Source organism: Salvelinus fontinalis, chromosome 24, assembly GCF_029448725.1.
Source record: "Salvelinus fontinalis isolate EN_2023a chromosome 24, ASM2944872v1, whole genome shotgun sequence".
NCBI classification, from domain to species: domain Eukaryota; kingdom Metazoa; phylum Chordata; class Actinopteri; order Salmoniformes; family Salmonidae; genus Salvelinus; species Salvelinus fontinalis.
Window position 1 is genome coordinate 35,564,016 of NC_074688.1, and position 22,564 is coordinate 35,586,579.

The 22,564-nt window shown below is 46.3% G+C and overlaps 1 protein-coding gene across 5 annotated transcripts in view; it reads left to right on the forward strand.

Moving 5' to 3' along the window:
• The first annotated feature begins 2,461 nt into the window (after window positions 1–2,461).
• Window positions 2,462–22,564, forward strand: part of LOC129822365 (protocadherin Fat 3-like) — a 381,150-nt gene continuing 361,047 nt past the window's right edge. For all 5 annotated transcript variants that reach the window (XM_055880588.1, XM_055880589.1, XM_055880592.1 and 2 more), the window contains exon 1: window positions 2,462–2,588. The gene's annotated coding sequence lies outside the window, so the exon portion shown is untranslated. The remainder of the gene's footprint in view (window positions 2,589–22,564) is intronic.

Below are 22,564 nucleotides of genomic sequence, written 5' to 3' on the forward strand. Positions count from 1 at the left end.
AGACTGCCCAAATGTGCCTAATTTGTTTATTAATAACTTTTCATGTTCAAAATTGTGCACTCTCCTCAAACAATAGCATGGTATTCTTTCACTGTAATAGCTAATGTAATTGGACAGTGCAGTTAGATTAACAATAATTTAAGCTTTCTGACAATATCAGATATGTCTATGTCCTGGGAAATGTTCTTGTTACTTACAACCTCATGCTAATCGCATTAGCCTACGTTAGCTCAACCGTCCCGTGGAAGGGACACTGATCCCGAAGAAGTTTTAAATCTTAGGTGTGGAAATGTACTTAAACCAAAGACTGTGGAAACTATTTAGTCCATTATCTCTCCTTGAACCTCATGGGCTGACCAACAGTGTTTTAAATAGTGATTTAAAGACAGTGTCAAGCACAGCAGCAATCTCTTGTCTGACAGGACTTTAGATAAAGATGTAATTACGGCGTTGGTCCTCTTACAGGTCCATAGCATCAGGTAATTAGACCAATAGAAAATGTATTATCTATTTAAACATATTTGATTCTATTTAAGGTCAATAGCTATTAGTCTGCAATGGACGACTGAAATATTATACAGTACTTTGAACTGTTTTGAACCTGGCCCTTGGAATGAGTGTTTTTAAATAAAATGCTTTTTTGCTAAATAATTGCTTGCCACAAGGTTGTATTTAAGAAACTGATCTTAACATGTGTGCCCATCTCCATTCTGTCCAGTTCATTAACAGTAATTCCCGTGGCAGCTTACGACAGATTCACATGAACTAACAGGAGAGAGCATATTTAGCTCACCTCATCACAAGAAAAATGCCCATATTTGCTATTTTAATAGCGAGAATACAGGCCAGCCTCTTCTAAACGTAACACGCAGAGACGTGAATTGGCTATTTCTGTCAGTGTATTTTGGCAGCTGCGTGTACCATCAACTTATTGCTCCATTCAGCGAGTTCACCGACAGTGAATGAAGCTTTGGAAAGAGAGATGTGACGTTATTGGTTAGCTCTATAAGCCAACAGTATCAGTTTTCATGGGGACGGCACATCATTTTTTTTGTGTTGAAATATATTCATTAATGTGGCCATAATGTTAACAGCGCTTATAAAATAAGCATTAGTGAGATCTTGAAAGGATGCTTACGCAATCCTGCGTCCAAATAGGCTATATCTAAACTTCTACTCCTCACATGCACCCACCATATCTAACCCATCTCTGTTCCCCCAAGTTTCGTCATCACTCGGCTATGGGAAGCCTGGAAACCCACATATCTGTCTCACTACTGTCTGCAAGTAGACTTAGGCCTAGATTCAATCAGGTTGAGCGATAACCAGCGGTAAACAGCGTAGGTCGACATCCGCATAGCAGATGTTTTGGCGGTGTTGGAGTTCTAACTGGTATGAGCTGACATATCGGTGAGCGGCTGCTGCTGTGTCACAAACCACTCCCTTCAATATTATCCCTACCACATTAGAAGTTCAAAAGAGAGAGCCTACACTTTTTATCAATTAACATTAGAAATAAGGAGTCTCAAATGTCATGTTTTCATGTTCATTTGGATGGATGATTTATGGCCTATCAGTCTAAATTGAGTGTTTGAACTTGTAACACAGCTGCATGGGACTTGTTGGACTATAGTTGGGTGTGGTTTTGTTGCATCCAATGGTAGTGTCTGCGATAACGTAACACAACAATCTGTTTGTGGATTTGAGCTCTAAAGCAGGTCCATCTCCGACACCGCCAAAACAACCGGATGTCAACCTGATTTGAATCTAGCCCCCCCTCTCTCTACACCCTCCCTGTAGATAGTCCCAGGTAAAGGGATTATGGCCAGCTGCACAGGTGGGTTATTCACTCAGCCTTGTACTTTAAAAGTGGAATGAATGGCTTCTTTCCTCATCTCCTCTCATCACAGATAGGTGAGAGCATAGGATAGGTTAGGTAGTAGGAGGATTTATATTTTAGATCACTGGTCAGTGTGATCATGAAGGAAAGGAGGCATGTCAATATTGGGACTAGGCTTAGATGAGCCTTCATAAAGCCGTAATAACTCCTACATAAATTCTTTAGAAATAATTTACAAACACATGCCATGCTATAAGGGATAGGTCTACATGTTGCTATGCCAAATGTAGCATATGCAACCCTTTATATAGCCTAGTCTTTGTATACCATTCACATGTTCCTTTTGCTTCTCTAGTTTAAAGTAGACCAAATGCCTTTCCCAGTGAAATATCAATAGTAAATCAAAGTCCCGTCCTTACTGATGCGTTCAGAAAACTGCGACTACTGTGTGCGGATGCGGTGGGCGCCGGTCCTATCATGTCGTGCGGTGATTTATTTATTTTCTGCTTGTACTCCGGTAGGCTGCGCTGTGCCCGCGCACCACTGCCCCCCCCCCCCCCCCCCCCCCCCCCCCCCCCGCTCCAGAAGCGCTGCACGATAGTAGATATTAAGCACATTGCCGAGTGGAGGCTAGTGGAACGCGGGCTACTGCTGCTGGACTGATCCCCGTGCGTTCCTTTACAACTTCTATGGATACTTCAAAGTAGCTAAGAGTTTCGCCAAAACGGATTTACCACAGAATGGAATGGTAAGTTTTATTCGTTTCAAATAAATGAATGAGGCATTTTGCTGCAGAAATCGAGAGTGAAAGTCGGTTGCAGTAACCTAGTCATTCATTAGCTAGCAGCCGAGCTAGTCCTATTTATTGAACCCGATGCTGAGTGAGTGAGCTTGCTTGGAATGCGGTCAACGGATCTGGAGGGTTGCATTTGCAGGTTTTTAAACAGCACAGTATGAGTTTGATGGGAGGGCAGGGATAGTATAGATCCGCTAAATATTAACCACTACAACAGTGGCTTTTCATCAATACTTGCCCTCTAGCCCCCTCGCATTTGGTTCCGTTGATCGCTGATTTAAATTTCTATGACAGGCGGGTCGATATTATGCAGCCCGGAGGGTAGATAGACACTCTTTGCAGGTTGCGACACTAGATAGGTTTCTCCAGGCGACGCGGAAGGGAAAGTTGTTGGGTTGTTTTTTCACCGTATTTGTAAATAAGGTTAGCTGGAGGAAATTGATTTTCAAATGCCCAGGACAGTGTCCCAGCCATGAAGAAAATTGCAAGCTTGGGTGAGAACTCAAGTCGGCGGCGGCGCAAACCCGGAGCAATAAATATGACATCGTCAGCATCGTGTAGGAGCGGCATGAAGTTTAACGATGCATCTACGGGGATACAAATCTGTACCGAACATAACCCCTAAATGAAACATCAGATAGGATAAATGATAAATGTGTCTACGTATGTCATATGATGCATTTATACATAACCTATGTCACAACATGAAATAATGGGGTGCAGGTGCATCTCCCCCATATTCCTACACAATTAGAATAAGGAAAAATGGCTCGTAATGGCAGGAAAATAGGGAATTTGCCATGAAGAATTTTTTATATAGGGAAAGTGCTGTTTTGAAATGAAAACAAAGTAGTTTATGTATATAATACAACCAACATGATTCCCTATTAATAATAGACTGATAGTAGCCTACCTAACCCATGGTTTTGCAAAAGCCCACATAGCGGCTTGTGTAGGAGTACTTGAGTGCGAGCCACTTTTAATCCAGCGACATTGCTCGCTCTCTTTTCCGGGAATTTGAATACAAAGGTTGAGCTTGAAATGTATTGCACATACCACGAAGCCCAGTGCCCCAGAAAATAACAATTGGCTTGCACTGCAGCAAAGTATTGTTCAAGGAATGGATCAAGTGGTATTATCTTAGCCACGCTCTAAGTATAAGCACCACACCACAGTTTACCCGAGACTGGAATGTGGGCACCAAAATATTAGATATTTCTTCATCACAACTGGTGCCATATGCCACGAGCTGATGCATGTCTGTGCGGCCCTAAACGGTCTTCAAACCAAGCTCTCCCAATTCAAAATGCAAAATATGTGTTAGTGACAGCCGGAATCGAATTGATGCAGGTGGGACACAAATATGGACAATGCATCTATGACGTTAATAAAGAAGAAGAGAAAAATATATCTGCTCTCGAAATTGATAGTTTACAAACTCAGCAGCCACGAACGACACGATTTTCAGATTCAGGATGATGGACAAAGTACAATTTAGTTATCGACATGGTGTACGCAAATAGACAGACGTCTGTCTGCCCATCTGCCTCATCACCCGGTCGGCGTTGAGCATGAAGAACATTAACTGTATGTGTATGTGTGTGTGTGTGTGTGTTTTAACGAAGGCTGCGTGCGTCCCTGTGTGCGCGCGCATGTGAGGATATTTTTCCTGGGCGGTTTTATGGTGGTTATAAGGGTTGTTATATTGTGGAACTATTCATTCCTGCCTTGTTTAGCATATCAGCAGAATTGTGCGGACGGTTTGTGGGTCGGAGTCGCAATTATCCATGAAATATCTATTAATTCAGAGTTTCTCTGGGAAAATTATCCTAGTGCAGTAGAGCATGGAAATTCGGCATATCTTGTTGAGACTAAGAGGGTTACTGTTTTTCTCTCTCTCAGTGTGTGTGTGCGTGTGTGTGTGTGTGTGTGTGTGTGTGTGAGTGTGTGTGTGCAACAACTAAGATCTCATAGTCTGACTTCAGTATTTTTCAAGGGGGAGATAAACGGTTAAGTTTAAGCATTCATTCAAATTGGTCAAGTTAAGGGTTATGGTTTGAGATGGGTTAAAACAACTGTCAAGTTAAGGGTTATGGTTTGAGATGGGTTAAAACAACTCAACTGTCAAGTTAAGGGTTATGGTTTGAGATGGGTTAAAACAACGGTCAAGTTAAGGGTTATGGTTTGAGATGGGTTAAAACAACTGTCAAGTTAAGGGTTATGGTTTGAGATGGGTTAAAACAACGGTCAAGTTAAGGGTTATGGTTTGAGATGGGTTAAAACAACGGTCAAGTTAAGGGTTATGGTTTGAGATGGGTTAAAACAACGGTCAAGTTAAGGGTTATGGTTTGAGATGGGTTAAAACAACTGTCAAGTTAAGGGTTATGGTTTGAGATGGGTTAAAACAACTCAACTGTCAAGTTAAGGGTTATGGTTTGAGATGGGTTAAAACAACGGTCAAGTTAAGGGTTATGGTTTGAGATGGGTTAAAACAACTGTCAAGTTAAGGGTTATGGTTTGAGATGGGTTAAAACAACTGTCAAGTTAGGGGTTATGGTTTGAGATGGGTTAAAACAACTCAACTGTCAAGTTAAGGGTTATGGTTTGAGATGGGTTAAAACAACTGTCAAGTTAAGGGTTATGGTTTGAGATGGGTTAAAACAAAACAACTTCACCCATTCATTCTGAAAGGTTAAGGTAGGGGTCAGGTTTAGGCATTCATTCTGAAAGGTTAGGGTAGGGGTCAGGTTTAGGCATTCATTCTGAAAGGTTAGGGTAGGGGTCAGGTTTAGGCATTCATTCTGAAAGGTTAAGGTAGGGGTCAGGTTTAGGCATTTATTCTGAAAGGTTAGGGTAGGGGTCAGGTTTAGGCATTTATTCTGAAAGGTTAGGGTAGGGGTCAGGTTTAGGCATTCATTCTGAAAGGTTAGGGTAGGGGTCAGGTTTAGGCATTCATTCTGAAAGGTTATGGTAGGGGTCAGGTTTAGGCATTTATTCTGAAAGGTTAAGGTAGGGGTCAGGTTTAGGCATTTATTCTGAAAGGTTAGGGTAGGGGTCAGGTTTAGGCATTCATTCTGAAAGGTTAAGGTAGGGGTCAGGTTTAGGCATTTATTCTGAAAGGTTAGGGTAGGGGTCAGGTTTAGGCATTCATTCTGAAAGGTTAGGGTAGGGGTCAGGTTGAGGCATTCATTCTGAAAGTTTAGGGTAGGGGTCAGGTTTAGGCATTTATTCTGAAAGGTTAAGGTAGGGGTCAGGTTTAGGCATTTATTCTGAAAGGTTAGGGTAGGGTTCAAGTTTAGGCATTTATTCTGAAAGGTTAGGGTAGGGGTCAGGTTTAGGCAATCATTCTGAAAGGTTAAGGTAGGGGTTAAGGTTTGGAGTAAGGTAAAACAAGTTTAAAAAAATGATTGCCTAGTAATGGGATAGAACCCGCGATCTTACAACGGCCTAGCAAGCCGCGATCTTACAACGGCCTAGCAAGCCGCGATCTTACAACGGCCTAGCAAGCCGCGATCTTACAACGGCCTAGCAAGCCGCGATCTTACAACGGCCTAGCAAGCCGCGAGCTTACAACGGCCTAGCAAGCCGCGAGCTTACAACGGCCTAGCAAGCCGCGATCTTACAACGGCCTAGCAAGCCGCGATCTTACAACGGCCTAGCAAGCCGCGATCTTACAACGGCCTAGCAAGCCGCGATCTTACAACGGCCTAGCAAGCCGCGAGCTTACAACGGCCTAGCAAGCCGCGAGCTTACAACGGCCTAGCAAGCCGCGATCTTACAACTGCCTAGCAAGCCGCGAGCTTACAACGGCCTAGCAAGCCGCGAGCTTACAACGGCCTAGCAAGCCGCGATCTTACAACGGCATAGCAAGCCGCGAGCTTACAACGGCCTAGCAAGCCGCGAGCTTACAACGGCCTAGCAAGCCGCGATCTTACAACGGCCTAGCAAGCCGCGATCTTACAACGGCCTAGCAAGCCGCGATCTTACAACGGCATAGCAAGCCGCGAGCTTGCAACGGCCTAGCAAGCCGCGAGCTTACAACGGCATAGCAAGCCGCGAGCTTACAACGGCATAGCAAGCCGCGAGCTTACAACGGCCTAGGAAGCCGCGAGCTTATTTCATGGTATTAGCGCTCACTGTTGCCCCTAGTGGTCAGTATTGAAGGCCCAACGTCCCCTGGATGATCGTTGAATATCAGGTGTGACCTGGCTGGTGTGTGTGTGGGTGTGGGTGTGGGTGTGTGTGTGTGTGTCTCGCTATATGTGTGTGGTTGTGTGTGCTTTCCTTTTGACTCTCTCTGTCTCCATCGGTGTGAGCGTGTGCGTTCTGTGCGTTTTGCTTATTGATTGCCTGCTCCGCTCTCCAAGAGAGAGGCAGGGACATGGCGTTTCACCTTTCGTCAGGTGAGTGGCTAGCCAGGCAGGCAGGGCAGGTCGCCAAACAGCTGTCTGTTGCCTTGCTCTGTCGGGTTGCGTTACACCGCGCTGCCTCCCCCCTCTGGTTCCTCCACCTGTTTCCCCACACAGACACACAGTAATGTTAGTCTGATTGGAACCCAGCCTTAGCCCGGAGCTCTGAGCCGTGCCGTGTTATAATCTTCCTGCCTGGTGCTGCAAACTGAAGTCTGATTCAGTGAATGACCTGTCTGCCTCAGGTGGTTCAGTGGTAAGCAGCCTGCCAGTATTGACTGCCAGATGCAGCCTCATAAGGAGAACTCACTCGGCCCCCCTCCCCTCTTCTCCTCTGCTCTCCCTTTCTCTCCACTCTATAGACTGGGCTAAAATGCTCCCATCCGCCACTCCTACTCCCCCCCCCCTCTCTCTCTCTCTCTCTCTCTCTCTCTACTCCTAACTCCCCCTTCTCCACCTCCCCTCCCTGCACGCTACTGCGCTAAAGGCTGGGCTGAAATGCCTCCACCTTCACCTCCCTCCTTCTCCCTCCTCCCTTCTCTACTCCTCCTGACCCCCCTACCTTCATCCCTCTCTCTCCTTCATCCCTCGCTCGCTGGTCTCCCGGGGGTTGATGAGCGTCTGTTCGTGCCAAATGCCAACACTGTGTGGAGTGACCTCCCTTTCTCCCTGTGTGCGAGGAGGAGGATCTCTCTCAAGCTTCTCTCCCTCCCCCTCTTCTCTTCAGTGCGGAGGGGGACGGCGGCTGTTGTGTCCCACTGTTTGTGCTATTGTGTTTGTGTGTGTGTGTGTGTGTGTGTGTGTGTGTGTGTGTGTGTGTGTGCACACTACCGCACTTGTGCCATTATTCTCTGCAACTGCTGGAATGCACTCTCTCTCTCTCTTTATTTCTCTCTCCTGCTCCTGTCCCTCATTCCTCACGTTCATTACTATGCAATGATAATGCTATTAATGAGGTCCTATGTATGTAACAACATGTGAATACAAAAATAGTATCACTACACAGGTATAAGAGCAAATTAATGTAGGCCTAAAGTGTTATCCAGTAGGGTAATCTGATCCTAGATTTGTGTTCAGAGATAGTCATGGCTGGAAGGTATTACAGCCTCTAGAATGCTTAGCTCTGTAAGATATTATGAGTTTATGACTGAGCCCAAGGTTTTTCAGTAGTGGTTTGGTGTTTTGTTGTCTTTTATGATTTTATGATACTTTTTAGTCGCCGTTGGAGTCAGCCAATTAGCTCTCTGGGATGGCTTTCCAATCCAACACTCATCTGAGGTGTGACAGTGACATGACAGCCAGACAAGTGTGTTTCATATCTGTTACATGGCATGTTACAAGTAGTGGCAAATGGTGTCAAATTCAATTGTAGCCGAAGGGAGTAAGCTATTATTTCCTTGTTGTTCAGTTGGCTGATTCTCATGTGATGGATGTCTTGGCTCTGTATGCGTCGCTGTGGGTGTGTGTTTTTGTGTGTGGTTTGTGATTGTGATTGTGTGTTTGTGTGTTTGTGTGTGTGGTTTGTGATTGTGTTTGTGTGTGTGTGTGTGTGTGTGTGTGTGTGTGTGTGTGTGTGTGTGTGTGTGTGTGTGTGTGTGTGTGTGTGTGTGTGTTGGAAGCATGGTATTGGTTTGCTTGTCATCTAGCCTATGTAATAAGACTTTATGCAGCACTGTGCAATAGCCCAATTGAAGATCGAAGAGTGTGTCTGTGTGTCTTTCTCTGAATGTGTGTGTGTGTGTGTGTGTGTGTGTGTGTGTGTGTGTGTGTGTGTGTGTGTGTGTGTGTGTGTGTGTGTGTGTGTGTGTGTGTGTGTGTGTGTGTGTGTGTGTGTGTGCATCCGCCTGTGTGTATCTGTCTGTGTGTGTCCCTCTCCCTCCTCACCACAGAGTTTAATTTAAGACTCAGAGAGCACTGGCTTGGGAATAGTTCCCACCGCAGGGAATTGACTTTTGGACAGAGAAGCAGTGTACCTTACAATCTCCAAAGACAGGCCTGGTTAAATAATGATGCCTAAATTATATTAGCAGAGCTACAATTATTCACAAGTAATGACTTATGTCAGCTTTCGTAATGGCTTAAGGGAAAATAAATGAGAATGTTTAATTGACGTTTTCTGCTCACTCCGCCAGCAGTTCATCTCACTCTGTGTGTGTTTGTGTGTGTGTGAATGAGGAAGGTGTGTGTGTGTGTGTGTGTGTGTGTGTGTGTGTGTGTGTGTGTGTGTGTGTGTGTGTGTGTGTGTGTGTGTGTGTGTGTGTGTGTGTGTGTGTGTGTGTTTGTGTGTGTGTGTGTGTGTGTGTGTGTGTGTGTGTGTGTGTGCGTGTGTGTGAGCATGTGTGTGTGTGTGTGCGCGTGTGTGTGTGTGCCTGTGTGAGAGTGTGTATACGTGGAGAATTACAAAGGAGTAAAAAGGACTGATTTAACATGACAAAGAGATTTCTGGTAATTATTCCATTGGCTGATTGTTGGTCAGGTCTTCTATAGAAAGGACCTTTATTTGAATACAGCAATTAATTTGTTGCTGTTGGATGTGATTGAGGAGATCCTCCGTATTTTAGTATGTTCATTTCCTGTTGTGATGGATCATGAAAGTTGGGTTCTTGCTGAGATGGAGAGAATGTGAAAAAGGAAACGAATGCATTGGTGACAGTAGTGCTGTTTAGTGTTATTCTTTGGGCTATTGTGGTGTCCTCTAGAACTGAAGTGATAGGCTATACCCTCATAGGGACATTAAGGAAACTAGAAAAAGAGAATACTAATGAAGGGGGAACTGGGAGTGTACAATACTGAGAGTGAAACACACTATGACTACCAGTCAGCATGATGCATAGACACACCTCGGCCTTGCCACCCTAACCCAGTATCCAGCATGTGTTGTAGTGCCAGTGGAGTGCTGTGCAGACAGCATGGCGTGACATGATGCAGTGTTGCCCAATCAAGCAGTATTCCTTTCATGCTCCTGGGTGCCCTGCCATGCTCGTGTGGTGCTCCCTGGCTGACTGGCTGACTGACGTGCTGGCTGGTTGACTTGTTGACTGACTGGTGCCAGGACAGAGTGGTATCGATCATCTCTGCCTCCATGACGCTGTGTGTCCCTGCCTCCCTGATCACTGGAGCCCAGTCCCTGCCCAATGTGTGTCTGGAGCAAGAGGGCAGGGAGACAGGGAGACAGGGTTAGAGGGGCAGGCTGCAGAGTCTGGCCTGTCAACCACACAGCAGACTGGACCAGCACGGCACCACCAGTGGGTACTTTTATATATATTGTATATTTTCAGGGTGTCAATTTACTGTTGAGAGCTGAAATAGTAGAAATCAAAAGGCGCAATTTGGAAACTTGGTTGTGCATCAGCAGTTTTCCTCTTGTTATACTTTATGTCACTCACTGACAGTCACTCAATTACCCAAGTTGAACATTTTTAGATTGGTAAATTAGTGTAGTTAGTCTAGCTAGCTATCTAAACCTGTAGTAATCATGGCCGAATTACTGACCGTTCACGCAGGGCACGTGCCCAGGGGCCCTGACCTCTAGGGGGCCCCCATTGATTTTGTTAGTCACTCTCACTCAGATATCATATTAACATGGCGTAAGTCATGCAAAATGTGTAGAATTGTGAACATTTTCTTTTAAAACTGCAACAACAACAAAAAGTTGTGTAAAGCAGACGCATTTGTTTACCTTTTGTTAATAAAAGACTTGTTCTGCTAACAGATCCCTCTGTACGTATTCAATTAGAGTTTTAAGCACCAATCCTGGTGCTGAATTAATATGAGTTAATGTGTAACGGCTAATTGTATAGCTAATAGGCTAGGCATTTGTAGATCGACTGAGGTGACTGAAGCGACAGTAACCAATGTGATAATGTCCGGGGTAATTTGTGCTTGTTTTTGCTCTTCTCTAAATAGCATTTTGGACCTGATGTTCTGTTGAGGAATAGTTAGCCTAGCTGCCAAGCCATATGCTAGTGACAGAGAGAAAGCCACTGCCCTTTTTCCCCAAATGGGACCTAGGGCTAGTGCTTGTACTCAGTGCTTAAGTTCCATGTCGCTTTTCTTTGTCTTTGCTGAAAGTCAGAGCAGGCTCACCTGAAAATTGAAACCCTTTTTGAAGCCATATATTTTATGTGTGTTTTTCCAGTCGAGTGAGAAATGCCTGCCATTCCTGTTATTTGAGAAAAATGCTTTCCTGTAATAATTTACTTTTCTCGCTCAGCTCACCCACCGTGCATTCCAATTATGCTGATAGGTCTGTCGAACAGCGAGTCAGAGGAAACACATGGCCTCCTGCCACCTGCCGCTTATCAACTCTACAGTATGTGGTGTAATTTACTTTGCCGTGCTGAGCCCCTCTCCATAAACTGCACCGACAGAGGCTTGAAAATGGCAGGGCTTTACTTCTGTTCCCCCGATGTTGAGCTATAGATTCTAGAACACTGGTGTTGAACTACTGATTCTAGAACACTGGTGTTGAGCTATAGATTCTAGAACACTGGTGTTGAGCTATAGATTCTAGAACACTGGTGTTGAACTATAGATTCTAGAACACTGGTGTTGAGCTATAGATTCTAGAACACTGGTGTTGAGCTATAGATTCTAGAACACTAGTTTTGAACTACAGATTCTAGAACACTGGTGTTGAGCTATAGATTCTAGAACACTGGTTTTGAACTATAGATTCTAGAACACTGGTGTTGAACTATAGATTCTAGAACACTGGTGTTGAGCTATAGATTCTAGAACACTGGTGTTGAGCTATAGATTCTAGAACACTGGTGTTGAGCTATAGATTCTAGAACACTGGTGTTGAGCTATAGATTCTAGAACACTGGTGTTGAGCTATAGATTCTAGAACACTGGTGTTGAGCTATAGATTCTAGAACACTGGTGTTGAGCTATAGATTCTAGAACACTGGTGTTGAACTATAGATTCTAGAACACTGGTGTTGAACTATAGATTCTAGAACACTGGTGTTGAACTATAGATTCTAGAACACTGGTGTTGAGCTATAGATTCTAGAACACTGGTGTTGAGCTATAGATTCTAGAACACTGGTGTTGAGCTATAGATTCTAGAACACTGGTGTTGAGCTATAGATTCTAGAACACTGGTGTTGACCTATAGATTCTAGAACACTGGTGTTGTTAGCGACCATAACAAATGGCCACCGGGGTTTTTTGATCTCGTTCAGCTCGATGATGCAGTGTCAGACAAACTGCTACTAACTTCTGTTCTTTTTCTTCAAACATGGCCCTGGTTGTCACCAGACTACTCAATCAACTCGGTCGGGGGGGCTGCCCGGCCGTTCCCTTCTTCTCCTAACTGTAGATTCTTTCCATTTTTGATAGATGTTGTTGTTTAGAGCAAGAGACCTTGTCGCCCCGGAATAGGAAAACAGTCCATTTAAAGTGTAGCGTGGGGTTGGGATCGATAGCTCGTTAGAGCGCTGGTTGATGATCTTCTGTGGGAAGGTAATTCAGCTATAAACCGTCTGGAATGGAACCACTTCCCCACCACATTTTCTTCTCTCTCTCTATTATCCTCTCCCTCTCTTTCCCTCTCCCTCTCTTTCCCTCTCCCTCTCTTTCCCTCTCCCTCTCTTTCCCCCCCTCTCTCTTTCTAGCTTGCAGATGTTGGCGAATCGAAAAAAGCATTGATTGGTTGCGCATGCTTTCTCTTTACTGGCCTGCTGCTGCTCAGACTAGATGATGAGATAAACTGACTGTGTGTGTTTCCTCACTACTAGCCCTTGGGGCAGTGAGCAGGAGGCCTGTACAGACCTAGGAGAGACTGCTCAGTCAGCAAGTCTACCTACCTGGTGTCTTTGTGTTAGCTGTTTTTTTAGCCTTTATTTAACAAGGCAAGTCAGTTAAGAACAAATTCTTATTTACAATTACGGCCTACACCGGCATAAACCCGGACGACACTGGGACAATTGTGCGCCACGCTATGGGACTCCCAATCATGACCGGTTGTGATACAGCAAATATCTAGCTGTGTCTGTCAGTCTGTCTCGGTGTCTTTGTGTTAGCTGGTGCTGTGTCTGCCAGTCTGTCTCGGTGTCTTTGTGTTAGCTGGTGCTGTGTCTGCCAGTCTGTCTCGGTGTCTTTGTGTTAGCTGGTGCTGTGTCTGCCAGTCTGTCTCTGTGTCTTTGTGTTAGCTGATGCTGTGTCTGTCAGTCTTTCCGTCAAGATAGAACTGGCAAAGGGGGCGGAGTTGCATTCTACTGCAGAGATAGCCTGCAGAGTTCTGTCTTACTATCCAGGTCTGTGCCCAAACAGTTTGAGCTTCTACTTTTAAAAATCCCTTTCCAGAAACAAGTCTCTAACTGTTGCCGCTTTTCATAGACCCCCCTCAGCCCCCGGCTGTGCCCTGGATACCATATGTGAATTGATTGCCCCCCAATTATCTTCAGAGTTCATACTGTTAGGTGACCTAAACTGGGATATGTTTAGCACCTCGGCCATCCTACAATCTAAGCTAGATGCCCTTAATCTCACGCAAATTATTAAGGAATCTACCAGGTACAACCCTAAATCCGTAAACATGGGCACCCTCATAGATATCATCCTGACCAACTTGCCCACTAAATACACCTCTGCTGTCTTCAACCAGGATCTCAGCGATCATTGCCTTATTGTCTGCGTGCGTAATGTGTCCGCGGTCAAACAACCACCCCTCATCACTGTCAAACGCTCCCTAAAACACTTCAGCGAGCAGGCTTTTCTAATCGACCTGGCCCGGGTATCCTGGAAGGATATTGACCTCATTACGTCAGTAGAGGATGCCTGGTTGTTCTTTAAAAGTGCTTTCCTCACCATCTGAAGCATGCCCCAAAAAATGTAGAACTAAGAACAGATATAGCCCTTGGTTCACTCCAGACTTGACTACCCTTGACCAGCACAAAAACATCCTGTGGCGTACTGATTTAGCATTGAATAACCCCCCCGATATGCAACTTTTCAGCGGAGTCAGGAACCAATATACACAGTCAGTTAGGAAAGCTAAGGCTAGCTTTGTCAAACAGAAATTTGCATCCTGTAGCACTAATTCCAAAAAGTTGAGAATAAGAGCACCTCCTCCCAGCTGCCCACTGCACTGAGGCTACGATAATCGAGAATTTCAATAAGCATTTTTCTACGGCTGGCCATGCTTTCCACCTGGCTACCCCTACACTGGCCAATAGCTCTGCACCCCCTGCAGCAACTTGCCCATGTCCCCCCCCCCTCCGCTTCTCTTTCACCCAAATCCAGACAGCTGATGTTCTGAAAGAGCGGCAAAATCTGGATACCTACAATTCAGCTGGGCTAGACAATCTGGACCCTCTCTTTCTAAAATTATCCGCTGAAATTGTTGCAACCCCTATTACTAGCCTGTTCAACCTCTCTTTCGTATCGTCTGAGATCCCTAAAGATTGGAAATCTGCTGTGGTCATCCCCCTATTCGAAGGGGGAGACACTCTAGACCCAAACTGTTACAGACCTATATCCCTCCTGCCCTGCCTTTCTAAAGTCTTCGAAAGCCATGTTAACAGATCACCGGCCATATCAAATCCCACCGTTCCTTCTCCACTATGCAATCTGGTTTCCGAGCTGGTCATGGGTGCACCTCAGCCACACTCAAGGTCCTAAATTATATCATAACCGCCATAGATAAAATACAGTACTGTCTTTTTTTTCATCGACCTGGCCAAGGCTTTCGACTCTGTCAATCACTGCATTCTTATTGGCATACTCAATAGCCTTAGTTTCTCAAATGACTGCTTCGCCTGGTTCACCAACTACTTCTCAGATAGAGTTCAGTGTGTCAAATCGGGGGGCCTGTTATACGGACCTCTGGCAGTCTCTATGGGGGTGACACAGGGTTCAATTCTCGGGGCGACTCTTTTCTCTGTATATATCAAAGATGTCGCTCTTGCTGCTGGTGATTCTCTGATCCTCCTCTACGCAGACAACATCATTCTGTATACATCTGTCCCTTTCTTGGACACTGTGTTAACAAACTGCCAAATGAGCTACAACGCCATGACGTGGCCTCCAACTGCTCTTTAAGGCTATTAAAACTAAATGCATGCTCTTCAACCGATTGCTGCCCGCACCTACCCGCCGGCCTAGCATCACTACTCTGGACGGTTCTGACTTAGAATATGTGGACAGCTACAAGTGCCTAGGTGTCTGGTTGGATTGTGGGTTCTCCTTCCAGACTCACATTGAGCGTCTCCAATCCAAAATTGAATCTAGAATTGGCTGCCTGTCCTGCCGATCCTTGGTTTTGGTGATGTTGTTTACGGAGTAGCCTCCAAAACTCTACTCAGAAAGTTGGATGTGGTCTATCACAGTGTCATCTGCTTTGTCACCAAAGCCCTGTATACTGCCCACCATTGCAACCTGTGTGCTCTCGTTGGCTTGCCCTCGCTACATATTCATCGCCAAACCCACTGGCTCCAGGTCATCTATAAGTCTTTCCTAGGTAAAGCCCCGCCTTATCTCAGCTCACTGGTCACCATAGCAACATCTCCTTTGGCCGCCTTTCCTTCCAGTTTTCTGCTGCCAATGACTGGAATGAAGTGCAAAAATTACTGAAGCTGGAGACTTATATCTCCCTCATTAACTTCAAGCATCAGCTGTCAGAGCAGCTTGTTGATCATTGCACCTGTACACAGCCCATCTGTAAATAGCACACCCAACTACCTCATCCCCATACTGTTATTTATTTTCATTTTCATCATCATCTGCACATCTATCACTCCAGTGTTAATGCTAAATTGTAATTATTTCACCACTATGGCCTTTTTATTGCCTAACCTCCCTAACCGTACTACATCTGCACACACTGTACATAGATTGTTCTATTGTGTTATTGACTGTAGGTTAATGTGTAACTGTGTTGTTGTTTTTGTTGCACTGCTTTGCTTTATCTTGACAAGGTCGCAGTTGTAAATGAGAAGTTGTTCTCAACTGGCCTACCTGGTTAAATAAAGGTGAAATAAAATAATAATGAAATAGTACTCCCAATCACGGCCGGATGTGATACATCCTGGATTCACTCTGTATATTTTTTGGGGCAACGAAAATATTGGATATTGGTATCAACGCATCACTAGCTGTAAACTCTGTCTGCCAGTCTGTCTCTTGTCTTTAAAACTGTGTTGATATTCTGGGTGTGTTAAGGACTGTACTTGGGACTTAATCTGTGCCAGTGATCAGCAATATAAGTTTGTTTGCTCTACCTCATTGGCTTACAATAGTGGGTGTGTCTGGAGTGTCTATCTACAGTGTGTCATGTGATGTGTGTGTGCGGTTGGGCACTGTGGGAGTGGAAGATCTGTAAACACAGAAGCCTTCTAGTGTTAGCGGATGCTCCAGCGTCAGGGATGGAACACCTCTTCAGCACTGTGTTATTGGAGAGGGAGAGGGAGGGAGGGAGGGAGGGAGGGAGGGGGGGGGAAGAGAGAGAGAGAGAGAGAGAGAGAGAGAGAGAGAGAGAGAGAGAGAGAGAGAGAGAGAGAGAGAGAGAGAGAGAGAGAGAGAGAGACAGAGAGACAGAGAGACTGTATGTCCCAGCTTGTGTTTAGAGATCATTCTGCTAACCTGAGACAAACAATAGTCCTGGGACTGTTCAGAGCAGGCAGGTGTGAGCTGTGTGTGTGTTCACATGGCAAGATCAGTGAGCAGGATAAGGGAAGCTCGTGGGAGCAGAGAAAGGAGCAACATGGGGTCAGACTTGTTCAGTCTGACATATGGACTGCTCATTTGAGTCTCTGTATGATGTACGAGTGTGATAAATAAGATACATAATGAATATACTGCACACACGCGCCATTTTATGATGGATGGGGCTATAGGTTAATGCAAATTAACCTATAGACTGATAAGGATGACCAGTGAAATGTGATTCCATCGACTTATATTTCCATCAATGAATAGTCTAAAAAGCATTATTTCACAATGGGATGTTTTCTTCTCCCGGACAATTGGCTGGCGGCAATTTTATTTAACGTTTCTTCAATTTTTTTATCGGCCAGAAGCTATTACCGGCTAACAGAAACTTTGACACACACATACACACACACACAGCCCCATCCATCATGGCAGTGGATCAAAGATAATCAAAGTAAGGGCTTTTGCTTCACGTCCAACGGGTGCAGTGGACCATCGGCCAGCAGCACTCTCCTCTTCCTCTCTTCTTCCAACACTGTCTCTTTCTCTGTCTCTTTCGCTTCCCCTTCCTGGGCCTGTGTTCAGTGAAAGAGTAAATGTTGTCTGGTGTGGTGCAGGCAGCAGGAAGGCCCCTTGGGGCAGCCAGTCACACTTCAACAGCTCCTGTCACAAACCCTGCTCTCCCCCTGCTCTTCGCTTCTCTCCCCTCCTCTCCCCTACTCACCCCTTCTCACCTCTTCATTCCCCTGCTCTCCCTGCCCCATGCAACCTGTCTGTTTTGAGCAATTCCACAGTAACAGGATGATTCTGAAACTCAGATTTTTCACTTTAAAATGTATGTCAAACAAAAAACAATGAGTTAAACAACAGAATGACGGCACAAACAGCACAAACCATCATTCTGTTTGATTTTGTTTGCAACTTTGCATCTGCACTGTTCTTCAAGTAAGTGTGTTTTTGTAAAATATTCTGTGAAAATTGTTAAAAGCCATACTTGTGCCTAGACTTGTATGGTTTGTTTAACTTTGCAGTCATTCGTTTTTGTTTTGCGTACATTTTAACGTGAAAAATGTCTGCTTTGGCCCAAATCCCCTGGTGTTCGCCTCTCTCTTTCTGTATCTCTTCATTCTCTATGTCTTTTCACTCCGTGTCTTCTTCTTTCTTCTCTCTCCCTCCCTACCATACACTCTGCTAGCCCACCTCCTCTTCTCTCTGCCAGCCACTCCTCCTCTCCTCTTCTCTCTGTCAGCCCCTCCTCCTCTCCTCTTCTCTCTGCCAGCCACTCCTCCTCTCCTCTTTTCTCTGCCAGCCCCTCCTCCTCTCCTCTTCTCTCTTTCAGCCCCTCCTCCTCTCCTCTTCTCTCTGCCAGCCACTCCTCCTCTCCTCTTCTCTCTGCCAGCCACTCCTCCTCGCCTCTTCTCTCTGTCAGCCACTCCTCCTCTCCTCTTCTCTCTGTCAGCCACTCCTCCTCTCCTCTTCTCTCTGCCAGCCCCTCCTCCTCTCCTCTTTTCTCTGCCAGCCCCTCCTCCTCTCCTCTTCCCTCTGCCAGCCACTCCTCCTCATCTCTTCTCTCTGTCAGCCCCTCCTCCTCTCCTCTTTTCTCTGCCAGCCCCTCCTCCTCTCCTCTTCTCTCTGCCAGCCACTCATCCTCTCCTCTTCTCTCTGTCAGCCCCTCCTCCTCTCCTCTCCTCTCTGTCAGCCACTCCTCCTCTCCGCTTCTCTCTGCCAGCCCCTCCTCCTCTCCTCATCTCTCTGCCAGCCACTCCTCCTCTCCTCTTCCCTCTGCCAGCCACTCCTCCTCTCCTCTTCTCTCTGCCAGCCACTCCTCCTCGCCTCTTCTCTCTGTCAGCCACTCCTCCTCTCCTCTTCTCTCTGTCAGCCCCTCCTCCTCCTCTCTTCTCTCTGCCAGCCACTCCTCCTCTCCTCTTCTCTCTGTCAGCCCCTCCTCCTCTCCTCTTCTCTCTGCCAGCCACTCCTCCTCTCCTCTTCTCTCTGCCAGCCCCTCCTCCTCTCCTCTTCTCTCTGTTAGCCCCTCCTCCTCTCCTCTTCTCTCTGTCAGCCACTCCTCCTCTCCTCTTCTCTCTGTCAGCCACTCCTCCTCTCCTCTTCTCTCTGTCAGCCCCTCCTCCTCTCCTCTTCTCTCTGCCAGCCACTCCTCCTCTCCTCTTCTCTCTGTCAGCCACTCCTCCTCTCCTCTTCTCTCTGCCAGCCACTCCTCCTCTCCTCTTCTCTCTGTCAGCCACTCCTCCTCTCCTCTTCTCTCTGTCAGCCACTCCTCCTCTCCTCTTCCCTCTGCCAGCCACTCCTCCTCTCCTCTTCCCTCTGTCAGCCCCTCCTCCTCTCCTCTTCTCTCTGCCAGCCACTCCTCCTCTCCTCTTCTCTCTGCCAGCCACTCCTCCTCTCCTCTTCTCTCTGTCAGCCCCTCCTCCTCTCCTCTTTTCTCTGCCAGCCACTCCTCCTCTCCTCTTCTCTCTGTCAGCCCCTCCTCCTCTCCTCTTCTCTCTGTCAGCCCCTCCTCCTCTCCTCTTCTCTCTGCCAGCCCCTCCTCCTCTCCTCTTTTCTCTGCCAGCCCCTCCTCCTCTCCTCTTCTCTCTGCCAGCCACTCCTCCTCTCCTCTTCTCTCTGTCAGCCCCTCCTCCTCTCCTCTTCCCTCTGCCAGCCCCTCCTCCTCTCCTCTTCTTTCTGTCAGCCCTCCTCCTCTCCTCTTCTCTCTGTCAGCCCCTCCTCCTCTCCTCTTCTCTGTGTCAGCCCCTCCTCCTCTCCTCTTCCCTCTGCCAGCCCCTCCTCCTCTCCTCTTCTTTCTGTCAGCCCCTCCTCCTCTCCTCTTCTCTCTGCCAGCCCCTCCTCCTCTCCTCTTCTCTCTGTCAGCCCCTCCTCCTCTCCTCTTCTCTCTGTCAGCCACTCCTCCTCGCCTCTTCTCTCTGTCAGCCACTCCTCCTCTCCTCTTCTCTCTGTCAGCCCCTCCTCCTCTCCTCTTTTCTCTGCCAGCCCCTCCTCCTCTCCTCTTCTCTCTGTCAGCCACTCCTCCTCTCCTCTTTTCTCTTCCAGGCCTTCCTCCTCTCCTCTTTTCTCTGCCAGGCCTTCCTCCTCTCCTCTTATCTCTGCCAGCCCCTCCTCCACTTTTCTCTGCCAGCCCCTCCTCCCTTTGTTACTCCTCTTCCCCCAGCCCTTTAGTAAGCGGACATGGAGGTGTGTGTGTGTGTGTGTCTGTGTGTGTGTGTGTGTGGGACCAGACAGCACCTGCCGAACCCAGAACTCTAATCAGTCCCCAGAGGGTTGTGTGAGATGTGACTGTGGTGTCGCTTGCTCTGATAGCGATAATAACCCCTCTCCACACACACACACACACACACACACACACACCTCTCTGAGTGTCTGCAGGCTCCAAACACGACACACACACTCCATGAGTGGTGAGAGCCCTTCTCTCCACCTTTTTAATATAGCCTACCTCTCCGCCTTTGATTTCTGCTAAATTGATTTTTGAACAGGCACATATGGAGCCTTTCATATTTGGTTATACAGGTCAGGAGAGGATTGAAGAGAGCTGTGGTTCAAATCAAATCAAATTTATTTGTCACATACACATGGTTAGCAGGTGTTAATGCAAGTGTAGCGAAATGCTTGTGCTTCTAGTTCCGACCATGCAGTAATATCTAACAAGTAATATAACCTAACAATTTCACAACAACTACCTTATACACACAAGTGTAAAGGAATGAATATGAATATGTAAATGAGTAAATGAAATATATAAATGAGTGATGGCCGAATGGCATAGGCAAGATGCAGTAGATGGTATAGAGTACAGTATATACATATGGGATGAGTAATGTAGGGTAAGTAAACATTATATAATATAAAGTGGCTAGTGATAAATTGATTACATCAATTTTCCTATTATTAAAGTGGCTGGAGTTGAGTCAGTATGTTGGCAGCAGCCACTCAATGTTAGTGATGGCTGTTTAACAGTCTGATGGCCTTGAGATAGAAGCTGTTTTTCAGTCTCTCTGTACCGGCTTTGATGCACCTGTACTGACCTCGTCTTCTGGATGATAGTGGGGTGAACAGGCAGTGGCTCGGGTGGTTGTTGTTCTTGATGATCTTTTTGGCCTTCCTGTGACATCGGGTGCTGTTGTTAACCTAGAGGGCAGGTAGTTTGCACCCGGTGATGCGTTGTGCAGAACTCACTACCCTCTGGAGAGCCTTCCAGTTATGGGCGGAGCAGCTGCCGTACCAGGCGGTGATACAGCCCGACAGGATGCTCTCGATTGTGCATCTGTAAAAGTTTGTGAGTGTTTTTGGTGACGAGACAAATTTCTTCAGCCTCCTGAGGCCTCGCTGTCTGTGTGGGTGGACCATTTCAGTTTGTCTGTGATGTGTACGCCGAGGAAATTAAAACTCTCCACCCTCTCCACTACTGACCCGCCAATGTAGATAGGGGGCTGCTCCCTCTGCTGTTTCCTGAAGTGCACGATTATCTCCTTTGTTTTGTTGACGTTGAGTGTGATGTTATTTTCCTGACACCACACTCCGAGGGCCCTCACCTCCTCCCTGTAGGCCGTCTCGTCGTTGTTGGTAATCAAGCCTACCACTGTAGTGTCGTCTGCAAACTTGATGATTGAGTTGGAGGCGTGCATAGCCACGTAGTCATGGGTGAACAGGGAGTACAAGAGAGAGCTGAGAATGCACCCTTGTGGGGACCCAGTGTTGAGGATCAGCGGGGTGGAGATGTTGTTTCCTACCCTCACCACCTGGGGGCGGCCCGTCAGGAAGTCCATGACCCAGTTGCACAGGGTGGGGTCGAGACCCAGGGTCTCGAGCTTAATGACGAGTTTGGAAGGTACTATTGGGTTAAGTGCTGGGCTGTAATCAATGAACAGCATTCTTACATAGGTATTCCTCTTGTCCAGATGGGATAGGGCAGTGTGCAGTGTGATGGCGATTGCGTCGTCTGTGGACCTATTGGGGCGGTAAGCAAATTGGAGTGGGTCTAGGGTGTCAGGTAGGGTGGAGGTGATATGGTCCTTGGCTAGTCTCTCAAAGCACTTCATGATGATGGAAGTGAGTGCTACAGGGTGGTAGTCATTCAGCTTTGTTACCTTAACTTTCTTGGGAACAGGAACAATGGTGGCCCTCTTGAAGATATAGGCTTACCTAGCTCATGGATCAACTCTGCAAAAAGTACAATGGAGCTAGTTAGTGCTTTGCTACTAAATTCTAACCATGATGAATCTAAGCTACTGCTTGGTTAACCAGTATCGATCTTAATAGCGCTATGCTAATGATGATAAAGCCATAATGCATCTGGCTATGCTACATGTTAATGTAAAACATTGATTTAACTAGCACAATGCTGTTTGGATCTCTTCACGACCTGTGATAGATATAGAGCAAAATTATCGATGAGCTAACCATGACGTGGCTAATATAGTAATGTGCTAACGATGCTGACCCAGCCAGAGGTCACACTTAACATTGATCAGCACTTATAAACGGCAGCTGTGAAAATGGTGATTGATTTTAACTAGCTCTGCCCTAACCCTGATTGATCTGAACTAGCAGTTGGTTAGCCATAATGGATCTGAACTAGCATTGGTTAGCCATAATGGATCTGACCTAGCATTGGTTAGCCATAATGCATCTGATCTAGCTGTTGGTTAGCCATAATGGATCTGGACTAGCAGTTGATTAGCCATATTGGATCTAAACTAGCAGTTGGTTAGCCATAATGGATCTGAAATAGCTGTTTGTTAGCCATAATGGATCTGAACTAGCTGTTGCTTAACCATAATGGATCTGAACTAGCATTGGTTATCCATAATGGATCTGAACTAGCATTTGTTAGCCATAATGCATCTG